The 14,814-nt window shown below is 41.3% G+C and overlaps 1 protein-coding gene across 4 annotated transcripts in view; it reads left to right on the top strand.

Annotated features, from left to right (window-relative positions):
- The window catches only part of KIAA1328 (KIAA1328 ortholog), a 416,288-nt gene that overhangs the window by 341,649 nt on the left and 59,825 nt on the right, over nt 1-14,814 (top strand). The window lies entirely within an intron of this gene.

The raw sequence follows: 14,814 nt of genomic DNA, 5'->3' as shown, positions 1-14,814 counted from the left end.
ACGGAGGTTCGTGACATGGTACAGGAGATAGGGATCAAGACCATCCCCGTGGAAAACAAATGCAAAAAAGCAAAATGGCTGTCTGGGGAGGCCTTACAAATAGCTGTGAAAAGAAGAGAAGCAAAAAGCAAAGGAGAAAAGGAAAGATATTCCCATCTGAATGCAGAGTTCCAAAGAATAGCAAGAAGAGATAAGAAAGCCTTCCTCAGTGATCAATGCAAAGAAATAGAGGAAAACAACAGAATGGGAAAGACTAGAGATCTCTTCAAGAAAATTAGAGATACCAAGGAAACATTTCATGCAAAGATGGGCTCGATAAAGGACAGAAATGGTATGGACCTAACAGAAGCAGAAGATATTAAGAAGAGGTGGCAGGAATACACAGAAGAACTGTACAAAAAAGATCTTCATGACCAAGATAATGACGATGGTATGATCACTGACCTAGAGCCAGACATCCTGGAATGTGAACTCAAGTGGGCCTTAGAAAGCATCACTACGAACAAAGCTAGTGGGGGTGATGGAATTCCAGTTGAGCTATTTCAAATCCTGAAAGATGATGCTGTGAAAATGCTGCACTCAATATGCCAGCAAATTTGGAAAACTCAGCAGTGGCCACATGACTGGAAAAGGTCAGTTTTCATTCCAATCCCAAAGAAAGGCAATGCCAAAGAATGCTCAAACTACCACACAGTTGCACTCATCTCACACGCTAGTAAAGTAATACTCAAAATTCTCCAAGCCAGGCTTCAGCAATACGTGAATCATGAACTTCCAGATGTTCAAGCTGGTTTTAGAAAAGGCAAAGGAACCAGAGATCAAATTGCCAACATCCACTGGATCATCGAAAAAGCAAGAGAATTCCAGAAAAATATGTATTTCTGCTTTATTGACTATGCCAAAGCCTTTGACTGTGTGGATCACAATAAACTGTGGAAAATTCTGAAAGAGATGGGAATACCAGACCACCTGACCTGCCTCTTGAGAAATCTGTATGCACGTCAGGAAGCAACAGTTAGGACTGGACATGGAACAACAGACTGGTTCCAAATAGGAAAAGGAGTACGTCAAGGCTGTATATTGTCACCCTGCTTATTTAACTTCTATGCAGAGTACATCATGAGAAACACAAAAGCTAGAATCAAGACTGCCGGAAGAAATTTCAATAACCTCAGATATACAGATGACACCACCCTTATGGCAGAAAGTGAAGAGGAACTAAAGAGCCTCTTGATGACAGTGAAAGAGGAGAGTGAAAAAGTTGGCTTAAAGCTCAACATTCAGAAAAGGAAGATCATGGCATCTGGTCCCATCACTTCATGGGAAATAGATGGGGAAACAGTGGAAACAGTGTCAGACTTTATTTTGGGGGCTCCAAAATCACTGCAGGTGGTGACTGCAGCCATGAAATTAAAAGATGCTTACTCCTTGGAAGAAAAGTTATGACCAACCTAGATAGCATATTCAAAAGCAGAAATATTACTTTGCCAACAAAGGACTGTCTAGTCAAGGCTATGGTTTTTCCAGTGGTCATATATGGATGTGAGAGTTGACCTGTGAAGAAAGCTGAGCGCTGAAGAATTGATGCTTTTGAACTGTGGTGTTGGAGAAGACTCGAGAGTCCCTTGGACTGCAAGCAGATCCAACCAGTCCATTCTGAAAGAGATCAGCCCTGGGATTTCTTTGGAAGGAATGATGCTAAAGCCGAAAGTCCAGTACTTTGGCCACCTCATACGAAGGGTTGACTCATTGGAAAAGACTCTGATGCTGGGAGAGATTGGAGGCAGGAGGAGAAAGGGACGACAGAGGATGAGATGGCTGGATGGCATCACTGACTCGATGGATGTGAGTCTGAGTGAACTCCGGGAGTTGGTGATGAACAGGGGGCCTGGCATGCTGTGATTCATGGGGTCACAAAGGGTTGGACATGACTGAGCAACTGAACTGAACTGAACTGAAGGTGACAAAACACCTGTATGCAGAAAACTATAAGACACTGGTCAATGAAATCAAGAATGACACAAATAGATAGAGAGATATACCATATTATTGGATTGGAAGAATCAATATTATGGAAATAACTGTGCTACCCAAAGCAGTCTACAGATTCAGCACTGCTCCTGCTGTGTCGCTTCAGTCGTGTCCGACTCTGTGTGACCCCATAGACGGCAGCCCACCAGGCTCCACCGTCCCTGGGATTCTCCAGGCAAGAACACTGGAGTGAGTTGCCATTTCCTTCTCCAATGCATGAAAGTGAAAAAATAAAGTGAAGTCACTCAGTCGTGTCTGACTCCTAGTGACCCCATGGACTGCAGCCCACCAGGCTCCTCTGCCCATGGGATTTTCCAGGCAAGAGTACTCAGTGGGTTGCCATTGCCATCTCCCAGATTCAGCACAATCCCTATCAAATTATCAATGGCATTTTTCTCAGAACTTGAATCAAAAAGTTTGCAATTTGTATGGAATCACAAAAGACCCCAAATAGCCAAAACCATCTTGAGAAAGAAAAACAGACCTGGAGAAATCAATCTTCCGGATTTCAGACGGTATTACAAAGTACAGTCATCAAGACAGTATGGTACTAGCACAAAAGCAAAAATATAGATCAAATGGAACAAGATAGAAATCCCAGAGATAAACCCACACACCTATGGGCACCTTATCTTAGATAAAGGAAACACAAATATACAATGCAGAAAAGACAACCTCTTCAGTAAGTGCTCAGAAACTGGACAGCTGCATGTAACATAGTGAAATTAGAACACTTCCTAACATCATACACAAACATAATCTCAAAATGGATTAAAGACCTAAATGTAAGGTCAGAAACTGTAAAGCTCTTCTAGGAAAACTTAGGCAGTACACTCTTTGACATCAATTGCAGCAAGATCCTCTTTGACTCACCTCCCAAAGTAATGGAAATTAAAAAAAAAAAAAAAAAAAGCAAATGGGGCCTAATTAAACTTAAAAGCTTTTGCACAGCAAAGAAAACTGTAAGCAAGATGAAAAGGCAGCACTCAGAATGGGAGGAAATAATCACAGATGAAGCAACTGACAAAGGATTAATTTCCAAAATATACAAGCCAGATCAATACCAGAACAACAAGCAACCCAATCAAAAAATGGGCAGAAGACCTAAACAGACATTTCTCCAAAGAAGACATACATATGGCCAATAAACACATGAAAAGATGCTCAACACTGCTCATTATTAGAGAAATGCAAATCAAAATTGCAATGAGGTAGTAACTCCCACCAGTCAGAATGACCATTATCAAAATTCTACAAATTGATATTTGGCAAAACTAATACAATTATGTAAAGTTTAAAAATAAAATTAAATTAAATTAAAAAAAAATTCTACAAATTATAGATGCTGGAGAGGGTGTGGTGAAAAGGGAACCCCCTTGCACTGTTGGTGGAAATGTAAATTGATACAACCAATGTGGAGAACAGTATGGAGATTACGTTTAAAAACTAGGAATAAAGCTACCATATTACCCAGCAATCCCACTACTTGGCATGCTATGCTAAGCCATTTCAGTCATGTCCAACTCTGTGCGACCCCTTAGACGGCAGCCCACCAGGCTCCCCCGTCCCTGGGATTCTCCAGGCAAGAACACTGGAGTGGGTTGCCATTTCCTTCTCCAATGCATGAAAGTGAAAAGAGAAAGTAAAGTCACTCAGTCGTGTCCGACTCTTAGCGACCCCATGGACTACAGCCTACCAGGCTCCTCCATCCATGGGATTTTCCAGGCAAGAGTACTGGAGTGGAGTGCCATTGCCTTCTCTGACTACTGGGCATATGCCCTGAAAAAACCATAATTGAAAAAGGCCCATGTACCCCAGTGTTCATTGAAGCACTATTTACAATAACCAGGACATGGAAGCAATCTAGATGTCCATCAACAGATGAAAAGATAAAGAAGTTGAGATATATATATATATATATATACACACACACAGTGGAATGTTACTCAGCCATAAAAAAGAACAGATAGGAGTCTGTTGAAATGAGGTGGGTGAACCAAAGAGAAAAACAAATATTGTATGTTAGTCCATATATATGGAATCTAGAAAAGTGGTACTGATGAACATACTTCAGGACAGGAATAGAGATACAGGCGTAGAGGAGAGTCTTCTGAACACAGTGGGGGAAGGAGAGGGTGGGACAAATCGAGGGAATAGCATTGACATTATATACTACCATGTCTGGAGTGGAATGGGAAGCTACTGTGTGGCACAGGGAGCTCAGCCAGCCTGGCACTCTGTGATGACCTAGAGGGGTGGAATTGGGAGAGGAGAGGTTCAAGAGGGAAGGGATATATGTATATATACATACATATATGTTTATGGCTGATACATGGTGTTGTGCAGCAGAAACCAATACACCATTGTGGAGAAATTACTCTCTAGTTTAAAAAAAAGGAAGAAAATGTGGTACATATATATAATGAAATATTACTCAGCCATAAAAAGGAATGCATTTGTGTCATTTACAGAAACATAGATTGACCTAGAGATTGTCATACAGAGTGATGTAAGTCAGAAAAAAAAAATGTTGTATAGTAATGTATATATATAAAGTCTAGAAAAATGATAAAGGTGATCTTATTTGCAAAGCAGAAATAGAGACACAGACATAGAGAACTAATGTATGGATACCAAGGGGGAAAGGAGATGGATGGGATGAATTGGGAGATTGGAACTTACATATATACATTACTATGTGTAAAATAGATACCTAATGAGGACCTACTGTGCAGCACAGGGAACTCTACTCAGTGCTCGGTGGTGACCCAAATGGGAAGGAAATCCAAAAGAGGCAATTTATATAAGAAAAGTGAAAGTGTTTGTTGCTCAGTCATCTCCAACTCTTTGCGACCCCATAGACTGGACCCCATAGCCCGCCAGGCTCCTCTGTCCATGGAATTCTCCAGGCAAGAATACTGGAATGGATAGCCATTCCTTTCTCCAGGGGATCTTCCCAACCCAGGGATTGAACCTGGGTCTCCTCCATTGCAGGCAGATTCTTTACCATCTGAGCCACCAAGGAAACACCAAATATATGTATACACATGGCTGATTCCCTGTGCTGTACAGCAGAAACTGACACAGCAGGGTAAAGCAACTGTACTCCAGTAAAAAGAATAGTCAAGAAATCAAAAATTAAAATGTGCTGTGTGTTCAGTTGCTCAGTCTTTTCTAACTCCTTGCAACCCCATGGAGTGTAGCCCTCCAGGCTCCTCCAGACAAGAATACTGGAGTGGGTTGCCATGCCCTCTTCCCAACCCAGGGATTGAACCCAGGTCTCCCTCATTGCAGGTGGATTCTTTACCATCTGAGCCACTAGGGAAGCCCAAAAATACTTGAGTGGGTAGCCAATCCCTTCTCCAGAGCAACTTCCTCACCCAGGGATCAGACTGGGGTCTTCTGCATTGCAGGCAGATTCTTTACCAGCTGAGATACCCAAGATGCCCCAAAAATTAAAATAATAAATGTATTTTCTACACATGCCAAGAAAAAGTTAGAAAGCATGTAGAGAAATCAGAACCCTCATACATTGCTGCTAGGACTTTAAAATTGAGGAGCATTGTAGAAAACACTTTGATAATTCTTCAATACATGAACACAGAATTACCACAAAACTTGTCAGTTCCACTCAAATGCTTTCAAGCAAATCTTACACACATGTTATCATAACAACTCTATTCATAATATGCAAAAGGTGGGAGGAACCCAAATGTCCATGAACAGATGAAACAAAATGCAAAAAATCCATATAGTAGAATATAATTTAACCATAGGAAAGAATAAACTTCTTATCCATGCTACAGTGTGGATATACCTCAGTGACATCTTGCTCAGTGAAAGTAGTCAGACACAAAAGACCATGTTGATGGAATCATGTTATATGATTCTATTTATATAACTACCCAAAATAGACAAAGGACATTAAGTGGTTCCCAGGGGGTGTGGGGGAAGGGAAAATGGAGAATGACTGCTTACTTGGTACAGGGTTTCCATTTATAGTAGTGAAAAGTTGTGGAACTAGAGCATTGCAGTGGTTACACAACATTCTTATAATGCACCTAATGCCAGTGAATTGTACACGTTGCTTGCATGCATGCTAAGTCGCTTATGTTGTGTCTGACTTTTTGTGACCCCCATTGACCATAGCCCACCAGGCTCCTCTGTCCATGGGATTCTCCAGGTAAGAATACTGGAGTGGGTTGTCATGCCCTTCTCCAGGGGATCCTCCTGACCCAAGGATCAAACCCACGTCTCTTTTGTCTCCTGCTTCGGCAGGGAGGTTTTTTACCACTAGCACCACCTGGGAAGCCCCCAATTGTACACGTTAAAATGGTAAATATGTTTTTTACCACAATTTTCTTTTTAAATAAGTCAGAAAGTCTTTTCTCCCTTTGTTTCCTAAAAGAGTTTGTGTAAGAAACTGTTAGCCCCACCATAGAAAGTCAACGAGGATGAGTAGGGGTATGAAAAACTACATATGAGAGGTTTCGAGATTTTTAATAGGCCTGAAGTGGCACCAGCAGTGTCCACTAGTTTTCCATGTGACCATCCATAGTTACAAGGGAGAGCAGGGAATACAGTCTAGCTGTGTGCATTGTGGTGGATAACTAGCAGCCTCTGTCACAGCAGCGTTCTTCAAAATAGCCCCAAACCAGAAACACTCCAAATGCCCATCAATCGCAAAGGAGATAAGAAGTCATAAATGCATGCAATGGAATACTGTGTAGCAAAGGAAGCAGACTGCAGGTATGTAAACCATCAACACAGACTTATCTCACAGACATAATGTTGAGCAAAAGAAGTCTCAGAGAGAAATATATATATATATTTCTCTTTGTATAAAGTTTTAAAGCATCAAAACTAAGCCACATTCTGGGATGCATACCTAAAGTGGTAAAACTATAAAGAAGAAAGGTAGTAATTAAAAGACTAGTGGCTGGCTCTTGGAGGCAAAAAGAGGTTGTAATTAGAGATGTGTATTGGTGATGCTTCCAGGTGGCATGCCACCAATACATTTTCTTGATCTAGAAAGGGCTTACCCTGGTGTTTTCTTTACTGTTTATTCTTTGAACTATACTGAATACTATAATATAGCTCAGCTATTTTAAAAATGCAAAATGAAACAAAGGCCCAGAAATGGAGTTTTCTTAAACATTGAACTCAAAGAAGTTCTCTTATCATAAGATGTTGATTGATGGATGAGCAGACATATCCCCAGCTCTGTATAAATAGGATATGATCCATTATATTCAATTCCATCTGTGTATGCAAAGATATATGTGTTTATTTACATAAATATATTCACATATATTTACATATGTATAAACATATGTGTGGAAAGTATCAGCCTAATGGATGATAGTCTTAACAGCACTTTTGTTTTTAAAATGTGTACATTGTGTGTGTGTATGTGTGTGTTTAGAGAGAGATATGTCATTCTATGAATATGCATTAACTATATGTAATTGTTGGTATACTTAATATTAAATCAAATTTTATAGAAGGTATAAATATTAAAAGCTGATATATAGTTTCCTGTAAACTTAATAAGGAATAGAGCTTAAAGAATTAACAAAAAGAGGTAAATTTGCCCTATGCCTTACAGCAATCATTCTTAACTTTTTGGGGTCTCTTTCAGAATTTAATGAAAACTATGGTCCCTTGACCTAGAAAAATGAATGAGCATATATACATACATTATTGTACCTGCAATTATGAAGGATTCCTCATAATTCTGTGTATTTATGAAGAATATAGAAGTCTCTGTACTCTATTAAAATTTCTTTAAAAAAATTTCCTATCAAATATCAATTGTCTCAACCAAGTTTTTGCAAGAAGTATCAAAGCAGAGAAAAAAAGACTAATGTTCAAGTTTTGTGTAATAGTGACTAACAAGATATTTCTCTTATTACTACCAGGCATTTCTTCTTCCCCCTCGCCTCAGCCACAAGTCCCTCCCAGTTGTTTCTCTTCCTATTATTATTATTATTTTTTTAGATATTCAACACTTTATCATAAAATAGACTTTGTTTTAGATATTTCTCAGCTATAGGCTAATGTCAGTGTTCTGAGCACACTTAAACTAGGCCAGGCTAAGCTCTGATGTTCATTATTAGTCTGTGTTTTTTTTTAATTGGAGGATAATTGCTTTTCAATGTTGTGTTGGTTTCAGCCGTACAACAGCACTAATCAGCTTTAAGTGTGTGTGTATGTGTGTGTGTGTATATATACTCCCTCCCTCTGGAGCCTCCCTCCCACCCCCACCCGTCCCAGCCATCTTGGCTGTCACAGAGCACCCAGGTGGCCCCCTGTGTTATTCAGCAGCTTCCCATCCCCACCCGTCCCAGCCATCTTGGCTGTCACAGAGCACCCGGGTGGCCCCCTGTGTTATTCAGCAGCTTCCCACTATCTGTTTCACTCATGGTAGTGTATGTAGGTCAGTGCTGCTCTCAGTTCGTCCCACCCTCTCCTTCCCCGCTGTGTCCACAGTCCATTCTCTACGTCTGTGTCTCTGTTTCTGCCCTGCAAATAGGTTGACCAGTGCCATTTTTCCAAATTCCATCTCTTCCTTTCCATCACCCAGGATCCCACCCAGTATTTGTAGTCATGGTGAACTGCGTTTCCCGCCTTCGTTCTCTCTGTTCCATTCTGTTCTAAGCTCTGCTACAAGAATAATCTCTCCAAAGACCAGTGTGGATTTTTTTTAATTGTTGTTGCTGCTTTGTTTTAGATTTGAGTCCAACTAACACAGTGTCTTTGTCTGAGAGTTTGCAATTCAGAATCAAATAGACCTTAACTGCATTCAGAGCCCAGACTTGTTCTGACCAGCCGTGTGTGGTATTGGACAGGTTGCTTGCCCTTTTCACAGTATCCACATCCTTATCTGTAAGATGAGGACAATAATATAATTTACTAACTGGTATAAAGATTAGTAAGATAATGCAAGTGAAGTGATTTAAAGTGATTAGCGAAGGACATAGTGATGCTCAAGAACTATTTCCTGAATTTATTAAATATTTAGCTATAAGGTTTTTTTAATTTAATGCTTTTGTGAACTCCATGCCCCCTGTTCCTTTCTTTCAAAATTCCACCTCCTGCATCAGATCTTCCCTAACCCTAAAGCTAGATGTGATCTCTCCCACTTCTTAATTCCTCAGACTTTTCATATTATATTTCACAGCAGTATAGCATAATAGTGAAAACTCTGGGATCAAATGCTGGTCACTTACTAGCTTTGTGACCTTGGGCGGGTCATTTAAGTCCCCTACAGTTTATTTTCCCCATCTGTAATTAGATATTAAGAAATAGTATATGTCACAAAGAGTTTTTATAAGGATAAACATAAGTAATGTTAAGAAGTGGCAAAACTATAGATATGGAGCTGGAGGGGGATATGAGCAGAACAGTCAGAGAGAAGAGAGTGACTATAAATGGGTATAAGGAAACCTTTTGGAGTGATGAAATACTTTAAAATTGAATTATAAAAACAAACACATGACAAAAATATTAAAAACTGGCTATGTACATTTACTACTGTTTATCAAACTGTACCTTAAGAGGGATACATTTTGTGGTGTTCAAATTATACTTCAATGAAGCAATTTTTTTAAAAAGCAAAATGAATACATGGTATATGGAAAAGGCTTAGAACAGTAACAGGCCCATAGTAAGCACACTGTTATCTGTTGGCTGTTATTAATACCTTCTACTGTTTTCTACTGCCTTGAGTTATTTATGGTTCTTCACCAGATTGTTCAGAATGTCTCATTTCTTACTCACATCTTCCTTCCCTTCTCCATAAACTAAGCCTGAATTTAATCCTGGTACTAGCCCCTGTGTATCATTAAGTACTTGGTAAACATTTACTGACTCATGCATTGTATGAACTGATGGAGTTTATGTCCACTATTAGAAAGTACTGGTTTGGGTTGAGGGTCCCACAGGTTTGTGTATAAGAAGTCTGAATTGTGCTTTTGGCCAGCTGGTTTTTCACATCTCTACATGATAGAGAACAGTCAGTATTGAGTATGGCTTTTAAATACCAGGATCTTGGTAATTATTTTGATGCTAATCTCTACAGATGTAAGACTCTTAGCTTATGCAGGCCTGGTTTTCTCAGGTCACAGCTAAACCCTGCCATTCCCTGAGTTAGCATATGGTATTCCTGATCTGGTATTCCTAACACACCAAAGCTGTCTTTTCAGATCGTTTGAATATTCACCATTTCCTCAAAGAGATAGTGACTCTTCCCAGATAACTTCTTTCCGCGGTTTGGGCAACAGTTTCCTAGGAACCAGAAGAAAATTGTGAATGAGATTCTTATAGTCTTCCAAGAAAAATACAAGAATGTTTTGTGTATTTTTGGAATATACAAAATATTCCACATAATATTATGTGGAAAATAACATTAAGAAGAAGAAGGAGGGGGAAGGATAAGATGGCGGAGTGACAGGATGTGGAGTTCACATCTTGCCACAGAGGCATCAAGAACACACCTACAAATGGAGCAGTTCTCACGGCACCTGCTGAACACTGGCAGAGGACCCTGGACGCCTGAACGGACAGGAAAAGATGAAAGAGAGAAAAGGAAAGGAGAGGAAGCAGGACAGGGTCTGTGGGTCTGGGTTGAGGGGGTGAGGAACTGGAGGAGAGGAGAGGTTCCTGTGCCCAGGGGATCCTCCTCACTGTGGGGAGATCAGCTCAGGCAGAACGGGGGACTTGGGTTATGGAGGAGAGTGCCGCAGCCGGTCTGTGGCAGGCGGGACAGAGTGAGCCATTCACAGGCGGGCTGTGCGCAGCCCTGCGCTCCTCAGCCTCAGACGTGTGTCTCCCCGTGTGGACGGGGCACTGGGGTGGAACGTGGGGTTTGGAGAGCAGACCCGACAACAGGACTGCTGTTGGCTGCCCGGAGACAGCCTGAGGGGATAGGAGTGAGGTGCTCCACTCCAGGAGTGCTGCTGGAGGAAGCCCAGAGTGCCGTAGAAGTGAAACGCTACTGCTGAGTGAGGCATGAAGGGCAGCGCTGCTTACAGCCTCGTCCCAGTCGGCTGCTGCCTCCCCTGCTCCTGCCTGGGTGAGCACCCATACCCCAGCCAGTTGCCACCTCTGCCCCCTCCCACCGAAGCGCCAGTGCACCTCAGGCGCTGCCTCTGCCCCCTCTCACAGGTGGGGAGCAGATCCCTGTGGTGGCCCATGCATAGAGGTGAGGCTGAAACCCAAGCTGAACCCCAGGGACTATGCAAGGAAGGAAGAAGGTCTGAAATCTCTCCCTGCCGCTGCATGAACCACAGATTAAATACCTGTGACCATCTTCATAAACTCAGCACCTGCGGAACAGCTGAATGGACAAGTGTCCCCACAGCTGAGACAGATCTGGTTGTAGCAGCTATGGAACCTGTCAGCACATACACTCAGGAGTGGACCAAGTCAGAGCCCGAGCTGCCCCTGTAGTGCCTGCAGTGGGTCCAGATCCAGGATTCCTGCAATCCTGAGACCTGATTTGAGTGGATTTATGCTGGCAGCCTGGTGAAAACAAAGCCTGATAAGACACCAGGGCCAAGTGCTGGCATACACACTGTTACAGTGGGGCTGAGAGCAGTGCCAGCAACACAGTAACTTGGGAGCTCACACAACAGGTGAAAAATGACACAAGAAAGCATCCCCACAGATGAATAGCGCCGGAGAGGAACTCTCAGTGTCTTCTCTCCCAGTGGGAGTGCCCCAAACCTGCCGACCTTGCACCACAGATAAGAAGCACAGCAAGAATAAGATCTGGAGCCTCTACTACAGCAGCTCGGGAGCAGGCCCTGCCCCTGACAGAGCAGTGAAACTACAGAGCAAAGGGGAGCCCCCTCGGCTCAATATCCAGGGCAGGCTCTGGTCACCACACCAGCCAAACCCCCCTATCAAGGGGATCATGGCCAGCATACACTGAGGAAAGAGGTGGCAAATGTTCATACTAAAAACAGCCCTCTCACTAAGCAATAAACACACACACACACACACACACACGTGTGTGAAAATAGCCCTCTAAGGCTGTCTGAGAGTCTGGAATTGGGTGGAAGAACTGCCAGCATTTAGTCTTGAAGGTCAGCAGGGCTTAGGTAAAGGAGCTCCACAGGGCTGGGGGAAACAGAGACTCCACTCTTGGAGGGCACACACAAGATTTTACATTCACTGGGACCTAGCAGAAAGCAATACCTCCATAGGAACCTGGGTTGTACCTACCCAGGGGTCTTGGAGAATCGCCTGGAGAGACAGCGATTGACAGTAGCTCACTGTGGAGGCAAGGACATTGTTAGTGGAGGCATCGGGGAGTATTAATCGGTGTGAGCTCTCTCAGGGGTCCCCATGTGGAACCACTCAACAACCTGCAGGTTCCAGTATTAAAATGCCTCCAGTCAAGCAACCAGCAAGACAGAAACACAGCCCTACCCATCAGCAGACAGACTGCCTAAAGTCGTCCTAAGCTTACCCCATCCCCAACACATTCCCGACACAGCTCTGCCCTCTATAAGGACAAGACCCAACTCCACCCACCACAGGGCACCAGTCCCTTCCACGATGAAGCCTGCACAAGCCCCTGGATGGACCTCAGCCACCAGGGGACATACATCAGAAGCAAGAGGCACTACGATTCTGCAGCCAGTGGAAAGGAGACCATAAACACAGTAAGTTAGACAAAACGAGTCAACAGAGAAATATGTCTCAGTTACAGACGAAGGAACAAGATAAAAACCTACATGAACAACTAAATGAAGAGGAGATAGACAATCTACCTGAAAAAGCATCAAAATAATAATAATAAAGATCCAAAATCTTGGAAAAAGAATGGAGACACAGGCCAACAAGGTACAAGAAATGTTTAACAAAAAGAAGATTTAAAGAACAAATAGAGATAAACAACACAATAACTGAAATGTGAAATACACTAGAAGGAATCAATAGTAGAATAACTGAGGCATAAGAGCAAAGAAGTGAGCTGGAAGACAGAGTGGTGGAAATCACTGCTGCGGAACAGAATAAAGAAAAAGAAGGAATAGAAAGGAGGACAGTCTCAGAGACCTCTGGGACAACGTTAAACACACCAACATCTGCATTATAGGGGTCCCAGGAGACAAAGGCCTAAGGAAATATTTGAAGAGATTATAACATGGGAAAGGAAATAGTCACATCCAGGAAGTTCAGAGAGTCCCACACAGTATAAACGCAAGGGGAAACATGCCAAGACACATACTGATCAAATTAACAAAGTTAAATACAAAGAAAAAAATATTAAAACCGGTAGATAACATACAAAGTAATACCTATAAGGTTATAAGCTGATTTTTCAGCAGAACCTCTGCAGGCCAGAAGAGAGTGGCATGCTTTATTTAAAGTGTTGAGAGGGAAAAACCTACAACCTACAATACTCTACCCAGCAAGGTATTCATTTAGATTGTACAGAGAAATCAAAAGCTTTACAGACAAGCAAAATCTAAGAGAATTCATCACTACCAAACAGCCTTACAACAAATGCTAAAGAAACTTCTCTAGGCAGGGTAAAAAGAAAACAAAAAGAGACCATAGCTATAATAGAAACAAGAAAATTAAAAATGGGAAAGCTCATTTGCCTGGTAAAGGCAAACATACAGTAAATGTGGGAAATCACCCACACACAAATATGATATGGTACATATAGATCACGTAATATTACTCAGCCATAAAAAAAGAAAAAATAATGCCATTTGCATCAACATGGACCTGGAGATTGTCTTACTGAGTGAAGTAAGTCAGAGAGAGAAAGACACATATATGATACTACTTATATGTGGAATCCTTAAAAAATGACACAGATGAACTTATTTACAAAACAGGAATAAAGTCACAGATATAGAAAACAAACATGGTTTACTAGGGGGAAAAGCAGAAGCAGAGGGGAGGGAGAAATTGGGAGATTGGGATTGACATACACACACTGCTATATATAAAACAGATAACTAATAAGGACCTACTGTATAGCGCAGGGAACTGTTCTTAGTCCTCCATAATGACCTATTAGAAAAGAGTCTAAAAGAGGAGAGTTATGAATAGGTAACAACTGAGGCACTTTGCTGTTTGGCAGAAACTAACACAGCATTATAAGTCAACTGGACTCCAATAAAATTTTTTAAAACATTTTTAAAAAATTAAACAGTAGCCAGAACTCTTCCTATAAAAAGCATCTATCAAAAAAGAAGTAAGGTGAGATAATCTGCAAGGTCTCTCCAGCTTTATCGTGAGAATTTGATACATGAAAAAGCTCAATTATATTTTTAATAAACGAAAAGTTGGAAATTTTTGTTTAAAATGTTTTTAAAAAGAGGAGAAAATTATTAAACAAGTAATAATAAAACAAAAACAAAAGATTTTTCTTTCCATGCCGTGTTATTACTTAGCCCCCCAAAAGTAAAACATAATTACCAACTAAACCTTGCTTGTTAGAAACAGAAACCAAATTAGCCCCAGAATGGTGAGTTGAGCATCTTACTTGTTTTAGCCCAATGTTGAGTTCTTTAAAAGAAGCATTCATAATTTATGCCTACTTTGAAAGTTTTTTGGGGGTAGAATCAATTTAATTTGGAGGGCTTAAAGGTACAAATTTTCTATTTTCTATTTTGTCAAGGAGAGGAAAGAACTTTTCTTATGACAGTTAAAAGGAGCAAAATAAAGCAATCGACTTTCTTGGGTGTCTTTACCCTAAACGCAAATCATCAAGACTTTAATAATCAGGTTTACCAACCAGATCTCTAATTAGTCTGT

This window comes from Bos mutus, chromosome 24, assembly GCF_027580195.1.
Source record: "Bos mutus isolate GX-2022 chromosome 24, NWIPB_WYAK_1.1, whole genome shotgun sequence".
Lineage (NCBI taxonomy): Eukaryota > Metazoa > Chordata > Mammalia > Artiodactyla > Bovidae > Bos > Bos mutus.
Note: the sequence above shows the minus strand (reverse complement) of the source record. Positions and strands in the feature narration are given on the sequence as shown.